Source organism: Protopterus annectens, chromosome 10.part0 (assembly GCF_019279795.1).
Source record: "Protopterus annectens isolate FY-2018-M chromosome 10.part0, PAN1.0, whole genome shotgun sequence".
Classification (NCBI taxonomy): domain Eukaryota; kingdom Metazoa; phylum Chordata; order Ceratodontiformes; family Protopteridae; genus Protopterus; species Protopterus annectens.
In genome coordinates this window covers 668,420,146-668,433,470 of record NC_056744.1, presented here as the reverse complement: position 1 = coordinate 668,433,470, position 13,325 = coordinate 668,420,146, and positions in this window count along the sequence as shown.

The following is a 13,325-nucleotide window of genomic DNA, read 5'->3' as shown; positions in this document are numbered from 1 at the left end:
GTGTGTGTATGTGTGTGTGTATGTGGTAGGTATCGCAACACCTTCTATACACAGTGGGTGATTTGTGGCAACTCACCCTCATTTTAAATACCTGCATGGTGGGAAATAGTTTCCCTATTGGAGGGGTTATTTGGGGCTGCCAAGTTTGAAGAACTGTGCTTCATCGACTCTGTTTCCAAGAAACCAACTGGATTCCAGTTTCAGAAGAAATAAAATGTAAAGAACTAAAAAACAAACTCGGGATAAAATGCGTTACTAATAAGGTAACTAATTATTATTACTTGTTACAAACTATGTTTTCAAACTGTTAAGAAAAATCTAACTCACACTGGATATCTACACTTAGAGCAAGGACTCATTAGATTAAAGATTGCATTTTTTATGTGTTTCCTACTCTACTTGACAAACATTTGAAAATATATGCTCCTTTTAACAGTAGTACTTTTTAGCATAGAAGTACATGGCACATAATCCTCTCTGCTTAGGTCAGATCTTTTCTAAAATACAGACAAAATGAAAAACTTGGCATTGTAATTTATACATCTATCTATCTATCTATCTATCTATCTATCTATCTATCTATCTATCTATCTATCTATCTTTTTATCTAACGACATATTCACACACATGCATATTCATATACATATACATACATGCCTATATACATATTGATATCTATATATCTATGTATATCTATATATCCATATCTATCTATATATATATATATATATATATATATATATATATATATATATATATATGGGTCTACTTTGTTTGAAAGAATACACATTTCACTGAAACTCATTTTGTCGGAGCCTCATTTCACTGAAAATAAATTGCCTGAGCAAAATTCACTGAAAACTCACTTCACATAAAACTCATTTGATTGAAACTCATTTCATCTAAACAGTTATATGCCCTGTTCCCCACTGTAGTGCGATCCTAGAGTTAGTATATATAGTAAGGGAGGTGTGGGGGGCGTAGTCCCTCACCTATTTTAAATGTTGTAAACCATAGACATAGATGTTTACAAGTCAATGAATAACTCTTTCCAGAAAATAATATATACCCAAACTATGTGGGGACTATGTCCCCCACAGCCCCCAATGTGGGGGACACCCCCAACTTTATATATATATATATATATATATATGTATATATATATATATATACTAACTCCAGGATCGCACTACAGTGGGGAACATGGCATATACCTGTTTAGATGAAATGAGTTTCAGTCAAGTGAGTTTTCAGTGAAGTGAGCTTTCAGTGAATTGTGCTCAGGCAATTCATTTTCAGTGAAATGAATTTCAGTGAAGTGTGTTTTCTATCATAGTAGACCCCATATATATATATATATATATATATATATATATATATATATATATATATATATATATATATATATATATATATAAAATGGTATTTTGATCAAAGAAAGTAGACCCATAGATATATATATATATATATATATATATATATATATATATATATATATATATATATATATATATATATATATATATATATATATATTATATGTGTGTGTGTGTGTGTGTGTGTGTGTGTGTGTATCTAATGATATCAGGGACACAAAACCACATGGAGACACACTACTATGTGTGTGCCAAGCAACAACCTTGGAGCATGCAAAATAAAAAAAAAAAAAAAAAAAATATGAAACCGTAATTGTTTGGAGGAAGACAAGCCCCCTGCACCCCACACCCTCTGCTAATTATAGATACTCATTTCAAGATTGCACAATTCTCAGCAAAAGGTCCATGGTCTCTACTCTCACAAATCATCTGATCTTGCATGCACATCAGACCCTTTCAACCAGCTGTTTACTGTTTAGTCAACCAAATTCTTTCAGCTAAATAGATGTCAACAAAATCATCATTTGACAAAGGTTCATGATACTACATTTATATATGGGTCTGTATCAGAACATCGAAGTATTAAAACGTCGAATGTTCTGATATCAAACACTATTCAGCGAACACTAAAACTAGCGAATCTGCAGAACAGTGAATTCTTTCCTTGGGAAAGAATTCGGTTGGCCGTTTCTGTGGCTTCGCTATTCTTAGCGCTGTGGTGGAAAGTTACGGCTTGGCTTCAGGTAAGTGTGCGATTGTTTGTACGTTAGGGTTAGGGGAGGGTTAAGTGAGTTAGGGTTAGGCGTGTGTGCGATAGTGACAGACTTTAGGGTTAGGGGCGGTTTAAGTGAGTTAGGGTTAGGGCGCAGGTTAGGTGAGTGTGCGATAGTGACGGACTTTAGGGTTAGGGTTTGGGTTAAGGTAAGTGGGTAGATAGTAGGGTATGTTTAGTTTATTATAGCGTTAGATGTAGGAATTTAAGGGTATGAGTGTGGTTGCTGTTTGTTTGATGTGCTTGTTTGTTGTGTGTATGTGTTTCTGAGCAGCGAATTTTTTCCATGGGAAAAAAATTCGCTGTTCTGAATGTTCGATATTTTCATGTTTAGATGTTTCGGGGCCGATGAAATAGCATTCGCTATTTTCATCTTTCGATAATGTGATATAAACGCTTTATATAGATAGATAGATAGATAGATAGATAGATAGATAGATAGATAGATATCATATGTATATATTTCATTGTTAAGAAAGGAGCTCTCAAAAATGTCATTACTGTGGTTTATTTTTGTTGTCACATAAGCAAAAGTAGACAAGTACATGCTTAGTTAATTACTGCAAGCTTAATATTGATTAGGCAGTTAGGCAGACTTGGACTGCAACATGAATTGTGGAAATCTCAGAACAATTTAACAATAGTCAATAACAGGGTAAGGGTAACACAGGATTTATACATATTTGAAGTAATTTGATCATGAAATTGAAGCCAAACTAATTAAGCACAGCCAGGTGTGAGTAAATCCTGCATTACCCACACCCAGGAGTGGATTATTGCTGTTATACAATGGTTTGTCTAAGAAAAAAATCTTCATTTTTGTAAATAATGTCACTGTAGGAAAATAAATTAGTGTTCTTATACTGGCTTCTGAGAGAACAGAGAATTCAAAATATGTACTGTGCATGCTTTGTGGCTGCATAGTACATTGCTGTCTCTGTCGTGTTTATTTTTATTTATTTACTTTTTATATGGGTCTATATTTTTTGTGGAGAATCTAAATAGTTCCTGTAGTATATTTATAGGTCTAAGTATTCATAGAACAAGGAGATGTTTGCCACATATGCTTGTCTCTTTTTCATAAAATTTGGCTTATCATTGAGTTATAAAGTTAGTAAACAATGAATGATGCCTGGTTTGGGTGATAAGATGTTGTGAGATATGCCATGGGCTTCATTACAGTTGAGCTGCCAGCATCAAAATCATGATTTTTTTTAATATATTGCATTATTCTGCTGCAAGGAGCAATTTACTATAGAAAGAAAGTTTCTGATTTTATATTTTAAATTCTCTTTTAAAAGTGGAGAAACTTATCTAACCAAACTACTTCATAGGAAGAACACTTGATTAACAATGAGTATGTTGATTAGTTTGTCCGGTGTGGAGGATTTTGAATGGTAATATCAGTTTATTATACAATTATGAATAGTCCAGTATGCATATACTTTTGATTAGAAATACAGACTTTATAGATACAGATATAAATATAGATAAATAGATATTGATAAACACATCCAGTTCATACAGAAGAATGTTACTGCCAGTGTTGGCTTCTAATACCTCATTACTTCATTAGATATAATATGTTTTAGTTGTTGTTGTAAATGAACTTTTTCATTTATATTTAAACACCAGCGGACTATATCTTGAAACAAAACAATATCTTTAAAGATAGGTAAATAGATAAACAGACAGATCATTAACCAGAAAATGAATGAATGAATTAACATATAAAAGCGAGGAGATCTATGAGAAGCAGGGGTAAGTGAAAAACTCAAGTGCTGATCTTTTCATAATGCAGAAGTATGCTTATTGTTATTCATAGTTTAGCTGTGGATATCACAGTGAGTTTTGTGTCAAATTCTCAAAACTCCTTAAAAAAGTTTGGGCACATGTCTACAGACAAGGAAATATAAGAATAAATCATTCCCCATGTGGCAGAGTCACAGTTCAGGCTTCAGTCTGTCTGAGTGAGTTATGTTACATACTTCAAATCTTTGTGAAAACATTAGGTGGAACGTGTTCATTCCTAGATGGGAATAGCGCATGTTGTAGACAACAGAACACTTTTTTGTCCAGTCTGCCCGTTATCATTAGATAGCATTCTACTTTTACTTTTGAATTGTGAGGCACTTCTATTTATACCACCAGTAATAAAAACACGTTCGCTCCTAGCTTCTGAGACACTGACAGCAAAATGTAGTTCTTTATTCAATTTACGTACTTACTTATTCTTTTTATAAGAAAATGTCTGGAAAAAGTTTGTTGTTAGCATTTTACTCTAGGACAGAATTTCATAAAAAAAGAAGTGTTCAAAGTTTCTCATTGATATTTTATCCTGGAGGACAGGATTTTGTAATAAGGCAAACACAGAGGCATAGATTTATTGTTGGTCTCTTAGTTATTTAAGCTGCAGAATCTTTAATATTTTGAAATAAATAATATAGAAAGTGGATCAAAAGCAGTTCTAAAGCTTTGGGATGATCTAGTTTTCCAACATTTCTATTTTGTTTTGCACCTAATGGTTGCTTAACCCTAACCACTAGCAAAGCCAAAGGCATTACTAATCATTACTAAATTTGTTTGAAAACTATCATTGATGAAATTAGCATCCTTTCAAAGTGTTATTATAGTTAATTCTAGCTCATCAAATGCCTGGCATGCCTTCACTGCACTTATGTTTATGGCTTGTGTGTTTGCCAGATACTGCTATTAACTGCCCATAAAAGCAGCTATTGGTCCATGACATTGCCAGCAACCATTTTTTATGAGTGGTTAACATTCTTATGAAAATACAAATATAAAAACTCAGAAAAGTTCAGTTGGTGTACATAGTTCTCACTAACTTGTCCTTAACAACCCTCAATGTTGCTAGCCTGACAAGTAATACATGCTATAGACCTGCATATAACTTGATGAAAATATTCATCCTGTATTTCAGCAGTCTCATTACTAATTTCTATCATCTTTTTGGCTGTAATTCAGTCTGCTACTAAATATGCATTATTTATTTATCATTTTTTTAATTCTAAGTGTGAGGTACACATACAAAAACGTTTAATTATAGAACAGATGTCTGTTAGGAATGTTTTACTTCCATTGGCATTGCTTTTTAGGATTTTGCACTGTTACTAAATACAAAATGTATTTTTCACTGTCTATTAGTGAATAAGGGATACTTGCGTAAATATTAACCTTTAAACACTGAAACGTATTTATTAAAAAAAAAGACTGTACAGAGCAAATACTATTGAAATTGTATAGCTGCTTTATACTTAACACAGTCCATACTGGAAATAAGGAAGATAACATTTAACATACTGTAATAGCTGTCCATAGTATGCAGTATTGTGAACATAAATAACTGGTCCTTTCTTTGTGGAATGCTACTCACATTTTTGTTGTTTGATTGGAAGCTTAATATTCTAAATAAAAGTATAGGCATCACTCCCTGTAATTAGGAGTGCAATGACATATCTTTTAAAGTACAGGAACTTAACTTTACTGAACTGAATGGGAGTGGTGATAAAATAATATTAAGTGTCACAATGGCAATATATTAAGTAATAAAAACTATATTGTCTTGGAATGTTCAACTGAATTGCTAGTTCTGCATTGATAAAATGCTTTCTTGCTTCTATAAATTAAAGCAAGACATTTGATGGAGTTTAATAAGATCCTTGAACAGGCATGTTAGTCTTTAATATAATTCCTTGGCTTTTTTTTTACAAAGATTTAGTATAGCCTTATATGGTTATCCTCCTGTATGGTAATCATTTGAAATGTAGGGACCTGCTAGACAGAGTCACAAAACACAAAGAATGAATGGCTGAAAAATGGTCTTAGTTATACTAAGTCTAAGATGGTCATTTCTCAGAATATTCCCTTATCTCCGAGAAATGGTGATCTTGGAGTTGATATTTATAAGTTCAGGGGTGTGGTTGGTGCAGGGGCTTGTCCCAATGCAAAAAAAGAAGTTTAAAGAAGAAGAGCAATCTTCAGGACTCACTCTTTTGCAATATTTTTTTAGCTTGTTGGCATTTCAATTGCTGACACTTCAACTGGGGGCTATAGTATATACTGCGATTTGGCCTTCTGCCTACATAACTGACAAATATAGTAGACAGAGACTCTGAACAGGTTAACTTCCTGTAGGACAGATCCAGACACTGAGTTTGGGTTGCCAAAGATTTTAAACAAGTTTGTTTCCTGTTAGATAGATCCAGAAGTTGGGCTAATAATTCAACAAAGAGGATGAACTGTTTTCTTGCCTAAAATTTAGACTCTGTCTTCCACGTGTTCATATAGTGTCTGCATTAAAATATTTATACAAATCAGAATTCATGCCTTACAGTATAATATGATAAATGAAAATAACTGCAATAAGAAAAGTCAACTGTATAAAATACACACAACACTTCTATTCGCTGTCCTAGGTGTCAAGGTCCCAAAGAAAACTCCAAATATAAATCCAGAAACAACTCTACTTTATTTGTAATACTCTCGTTAAGCGCTTTCATCTACTAATATAGACTTCATCAGAACACAGTCGTTAGTTACATGCTGAGTTATATAGAAATGTCTAACCAATCAAACTTGTTAGTTGATACATCAATTAAATATACTAATTACTTAAAGTGCTCAGTGCATTGTATTAAAAGTCTCTCGAATATTAAGTAAACTATATGGCTACTCTATATAAAATCACATATAAATATATATAAAAAAATCACATAGACATAAAATGTGTAATGTTATAAACACTGATAGGTTGGCACTAGGCTATCGACCCTAGGGCTTATGCAAGCCTAGCCATAACAATTCCCTGGATATTTCTTCCCGCAATATTTACTTCTATGGGCCCCTGTCTAGCAGGGTAACTGACATGATCCCCGGGGTGAATTTCCTATCTCCCATCCAATCATCAAGGTTCCTTTTGAAGACGGCCAATGAGGCACTCTGCTTGATATGTATGGGCAGTCTATTCCAGAGTATGGGGAGTCTCTGCGTCAGGAACTTATCCCTCCAGCATGTTTTGTTCATTGTGATGACAAGGTTTAGATCCCTGGAGTGTGCTGAGGGATTGGGATTTCTTTAAGTGGAGCATGTCCAACAGCTCAGGGTTTGACATGGCCTTGTATGTTAAGCAGAGAGCACCTCTGAGTAGATGATATGCCACAGTGTATAGCTGGAGTTTTTTTAGACGGTCAGTATATGGCATCTGCTTTAGGCATGTGATTCTTTTAGTGAGGTATTTCTGTGGCCTTTCCAGCTGTTGCAGATGTCTTGTGAGGTACATACCAAATGGGGCATTATACTCTATAATGGGTCTAATGAGGGATGAGTACAGTGGACAATGACCTCTTTTTTTCTGGATGAAAAGCCCTTAGTGATGAGGTGTGCCACATAGAAGGATTTCCTGACTGTTGTGGCAATGTGGTTATCGAAAGTGAGACCACTGTCCACCTGTGTTCCTAAGTCTCTCATCACACTTTCGATGTTTAGTGACCTGCCACCTATGTGGTAATTCATGGGTACATGTTTTTTTCCAAAGGGGATAACTATACATTTCTTGGCATTAAGCTTGAGCCCATGGCTCTGGCACCAGGCATCTGTTTCTGTAAGGCCCTTTTGTAGAATATCCACATCATTTGGGGATTCAGTAATGGCTCCCAGTTTGCAGTCATCTGCAAACTTTGTTAGCCAGAGTCCCTTAGTGTTGGCCTGTACTTCAGAGAAGTAGATGCCAAACAAGAGTGGTCCCAGGACTGAACCCAGAGGAACTCCACTTGTCACTTGTCTGGAGCTGGATTTGCAATCAGCTACTTTTACAGTCTGGGGTCTGCCAGTAAGCCAGTTAGCAACCCATTGAGTGATATAGGGATTTATGCCCAGCTTAGTAAGTTTATCTGTGATTCCAGAGTGGGGGATGGTGTTAAAGGCCTTGGCGAGGTCCAAATAGGCCGTGTGGACTGCCTTACCCTCATCCACAGCTCTGGAGACTGATTTGAAGAAGTCAGTAAGATTCAGGAGACAAGATCGGCCCTTCACAAACCCAAACTGGGTGGGGTCTAGTGTTTGAAGGTTGCCAATGTCTTTGTTTATAAGTTCCATGATAATGCGTTCCATGTCCTTGCAAATCAGGCTTGTCAGACTGATGGGACGGTAGTTCCCGGGATCCAAGGTGGATCCTCCCTTGTGGAGCGGGATAACTGTAGCTGTGCGCCACTCAGTGGGCACGAAGCCTGCGGTGAGGCTATGATTAAACATGACACTTAGGTGAGGTGACAGTTCATTTTCTAGTTCATGTAGTACACAGCCTGGGATGTCATCTGGTCCCATGGATGCTGTATTCTTAGCTTTGAAGAGTGCGGTGTCTACCTGTGTGGCCATGATTATTGGTAAATAACTGTATTTATAATACATAAAATAAAATAATCTTTTGGTATTGAGATGGGCCCATTAGGGGGTGAGAGGGGCGTGAAGTTGGCACTAAATCGATCTGCTAGGATATTGGCAATATCCTTGGGATCAGTATATTTAATGCCATTCTGTTGTAACTCAGAGCAGATCTGAGCATTGCCATTTAGATTCTTGACATAACTATAGAATGTATTTTGGTTGTCTTTGGAATCTTTGGCAATTATATTTTCTTAACTAGCCTTTGAGGATTTTATGAGGGATCTCAGCTTCTTACTAAGGCTGGTGAGGGAGTTTTTTGCATCCTGGGATTTTCCTCTTTTTTTGCAACAGTTTCTTCCTTTTGTTGTATAGTTTGTTTATAGCAGGGTCCACCAGATTGGCTTCCTTTTTTTTTGGAGAAGAGCATCTTGGTTCTATTTGGGATGGCATTATTCATGCACGAGTGGATGTGCTCATACAGTGCCTTAGTGTAGGATTCTGCAGTCGAACTTCCAGATCCTGTCTGCGTGGGTGTTGTAAAGTTTGTCACTTCTGACTTCAGTAGCTTGAAGTTGGCTTTGGAGAAGGTTTTTTAAGGAGGTTTCCTTACTGGGGAGTGGGGGTGGGATGTGAATATCAAGGATGATTTGCTTATGGTCAGACCTGACCAATGAGGGGGTGACCACTGGTGTGGAGCATCTATCTCCCATGTTGGTAATGACCAGGTCTAGAATATTGGAGCCCCTTGTGGGACAATGGATTAGTTGATCCAGGGCATTGGAATTTATGAATTCCAAGAACCGTTGGGAAAAGGAGTTGGTACCTGAGTAGTTTTCCCAATTAATGGCAGGGTAGTTGAAATCACCCAGTATTAGGGTGTTTGGTTGTATGTTAATATTTTCCAGTATGTTTAGAAAGGTGTAGCGAGAATCTTGGGGCATGGTTGGGGATCTGTAGCAAGCTACAATTTGGATTGCAGTCTTACCTAGTGTTAGTTGCACCTGGGGAATTTCAGATGCATTGTGTTGGGCAACTAGTCTGGAGGTGTGAATATCCTTGGTGAATATGGACACTCTTCCACCTTTAGTGTTTTGGTCCTGGTTTTGTGGCCGAAAAGTGTGGTAAGAATTGTAGCCTGGTATTGCAGGGATGCTCTCTGGAGCCTTGAACCAGGTCTCAGTTACTGCACAGATATCGATGTTCTCCATTTTTAGGAGTGCCTCGAGAGAGTGCATTTTGAGGTTTAGACTTCTAGCATCAAGTAGCATTACCTTCAGATTTTCTAATCATTTTACTTATTATTAAATGTTTTTCATTACTTTACACTGTGGCTGGAAATCAGTGTGTTCTTTAGAGATTAGAGAGTGCTTATACCTGTTTGATACTCCACAGGTCACCTCAAAGGCCTGATCACTTCTGGTTATAGCTATCATTTATTTTGATGTTTAATTTTCATAATTGGACGCCCCTTTAGAAAAGCATGAAGACACTCTGATAGGTGGCGGCATTACCATATTATTTTGGGGAAGGGACACAGCTGGAAATCTGTGTCAGGCATTCCCAGAGGTGTCTGGATGTGTGATATTTAAATTTACTTTGAGTGTGAGTGTATCAGAGGTCTTAAACTGGAACACATTGCTCTGAAGTGTGTAATAAGGAGTTACATTAGGGGTGGGCAGAAGTATACAGGCCAGTCCGGGATTATAGGGCGTGTTCCTGTTGTGCTCTTAGGGTAAATTGTGAAATATTACTCCTGCTTTAAGTGACAGTCTCACATTGGAGTCAGTAGTGAGGACTGAGTCTCCTTAGTTACTGATCCAGGTTAGTAAGGGAAGTCACATTTAATTGGTGGCAGTCCAGTGGGATATAGCCAGGCGTCACAACCTCCACAGGTATGCTGCTCAAATCTGACTTCAGGCAACTGGTGCATGCACGGATGGTGAAATATTATGGTTATTGCATGATGTTTGAATCTCTTTTTACAAAATGTAAAAAACTTGCCTTATGTAGAGCATCTTAAAGCCCTTTCCCTCTACTCAGTCTCCTATAGATTGCTGATTGGTGATCTATGTCTGCCTTACAAGGCATCCAAAACCTGCACACTTATGAATCTCTTGTATATTCATAAGTCAAACAGTAGCAGAAATACAAGGTCTAGGGACCTGAATTTTATCTGTGACATAAACAGAGCATGCTGGAGAGAAAGATATGTTTCTCAGAGACTGCATCTCCTATGGAACAGGCTTCCCATCCATTTGAAACTGAGTTCATCTGTTACCCAGTTTAAGCACAACCTAGACCAGCGGATGGGGAATAGAAAATTTACACTGGGCCTGGCACCCTTATCCTGTATGGTTGGAGGTAGCTTATAAATGCCTGGCCCTTAATGTCCTGTTTGGATACAGACGTCATTATTCTTTTGGGAAAACTTGGCTAGGCTTAGAATATTGCCCTGGATTGTTAGCCTGCTAGCAATCCTGGGCAGTGCAGTGGTGCAGAGGTTAGCATTTTCACCTCACAGCATGAGGTTCCTCAGTTTGCTTCTTGGCTGGGGTGCCTTCTTTGTGGAGTTTTCACGTCTTCCTTGCATTTGTGTGGGTTTCCTCTGAGTGCTTCGGTTTCCTCGGACATTCCTAAGACATGCGTCTGGAGCTTTTCTCCCTGGGGATCTGCTGAAAATGGGCTATGTTCTACTCAGACTTTCCCAGTAAACAAATGTTAAATGAATAAAACAAAATAAAAATAAAATCTATGACTTTATTGTCCACGCCAATTCAAAGTATTTTTAGTTAAGATACAATTAGTGTTGATAAGATAACACTGAAATTTATTAAGGTAAAGATGAAGTATGTCATTTCTTAGGAAACCATTGTTGATAACTGTGTTCTTCTTCAGCTCTTCAGTGTGAAGCTTATTTTGAGTGTGTCTAGAGTCAGTCAGCCAAGGCAGCAGTGTTTTTTTTTTTTTTTTTGCCATATGTTCTTAAGACTTAGCAACTTGTCAAATGTGCTATTTGTTGGGCTATTGTTTACAATAGGGATGACATATGCCTAGTTCAAATTACATGGAACATAACATTTCCTGAAAGATGCTATAAATAAGTACTTCAATACTTTGTAAAGGAGCTACATAATTTCATAAACTGTCTGGTTGGGTTTTCTACAAATTCACATACTACCAAATCGTCCTTATCTTTGAGAACTATTTAGTTTGACTTTAGAAATGTAAGGAGAAAGTGCCATTGTTTATTCATCATTTTATCTTCATTATTTGTAGGCCTCAGCTGAGTCTCAAAAGTAGTAGCTTATACCTTATGCATATTAATAACACATTTATATGATGTTGCTCTTATGAAATAAACTTCCTTATTGTCATGGAAACACTCATCATACTTGCAATTTTATACAAAGATTTACTGTCATTCATGCCTTCATGCCAGGTGCATCTCATTGGTATCTTTGTTCTTCAGCATAGTAATTTTCATTTAATATTTCTTTACACAGAATTGGTCAATATATTTTTAAGATGTGGACAACTAGGCCCTTTCTCTGCCCATAATTTTTTTATCCTCCACCAAGGTCAAAAAAAAGTTGCCACATTTTTACCATTCAGTAAGACAAGTGGGCTTTTCCTAGGCTCAACCTTCCTCCAGATCAATACTATGTGTCCTTGCAAATGCAGTGGCATGCTTTGTTTTCCTCTGTAAGCCTGCACAATCCTGCATGGACTCAATGAAGTCTACATACAGAAGTAGATTAGTAAGGCAAGCATACATTCTGATCCACCACTTTCCAGTCACTACTACTGCAGTTACAATGGGCTAGACCACCTCATCCCTTCTCAACGAATGGGCCAACTGGCATGAGCCAAATATTCTGAACTTCTATTTACTTCTCCATTGTCTGAGTCACTAGATGATTTTGGATTATTTGGGATTTAAGTAATTGTAAGAGATCTGTTTCTCTCTGCCATTAATCCAAATTCTTATGGATCTTAGATCCACAAAATAGAATTAAGAATGCATACATCATTGTTAAAAGGCTTAAGGACTGCAGAAATACATCAACTAAAAATCATATTTTATTTTACTGTAATTTATTTGTGCGTGTGTGTGTGTGTGTGTGTGTGTGTGTGTGTGTGTGTGTGTGTGTGTGTGTGTGTGTGTGTGTGTGTGAGTATGTATGTGGATTTATTTGGGTTTATGTGTTTGTGTGTCTCTGTGAGTATACATTTGTGCTATACCTAGGGAGCATGCCATTTGACTGCCTTTATTAATGCTTTGGTCAGTGAATAATAGCACAGTTGCAGCAGCATGTCATATATGCTGCTTAATGTGTCTGCTACAGCAAGATGTGTTGTGCTATTCCTTTCCCACAGGTATTCCATGGGATAAAAAGGATATGTGAAAGTTGCTAGATTTAAGAAGGAGTAAGAGTTTTATGCTTTTGAGGTGTTTGTCCTACACACGTGGTTGTTCAGTAATGGGTTTAGTAAATGTTAGCAAGGAGAATTGGGAGATTTAAATGTTAAGTATACCAAGTTTTTTTGTGAAATGGAATACAGCAGAAATGTTAGCTGCATTTAAGTATAATAAAACCTGAAACACATAAACTGAAAACGTATAGCAATCTGCAATTTATGATTAGAGCTATGAGCTATTAATAAGACGTTTCCTGTGTTCTAGCATTTGATTATATCGGTTTCCAAATTCTTATCTGTGGGATTCTGAGCAAGTTACTTAACCTGAGAGTATACCTGGGCTAAACTTGAAAAAG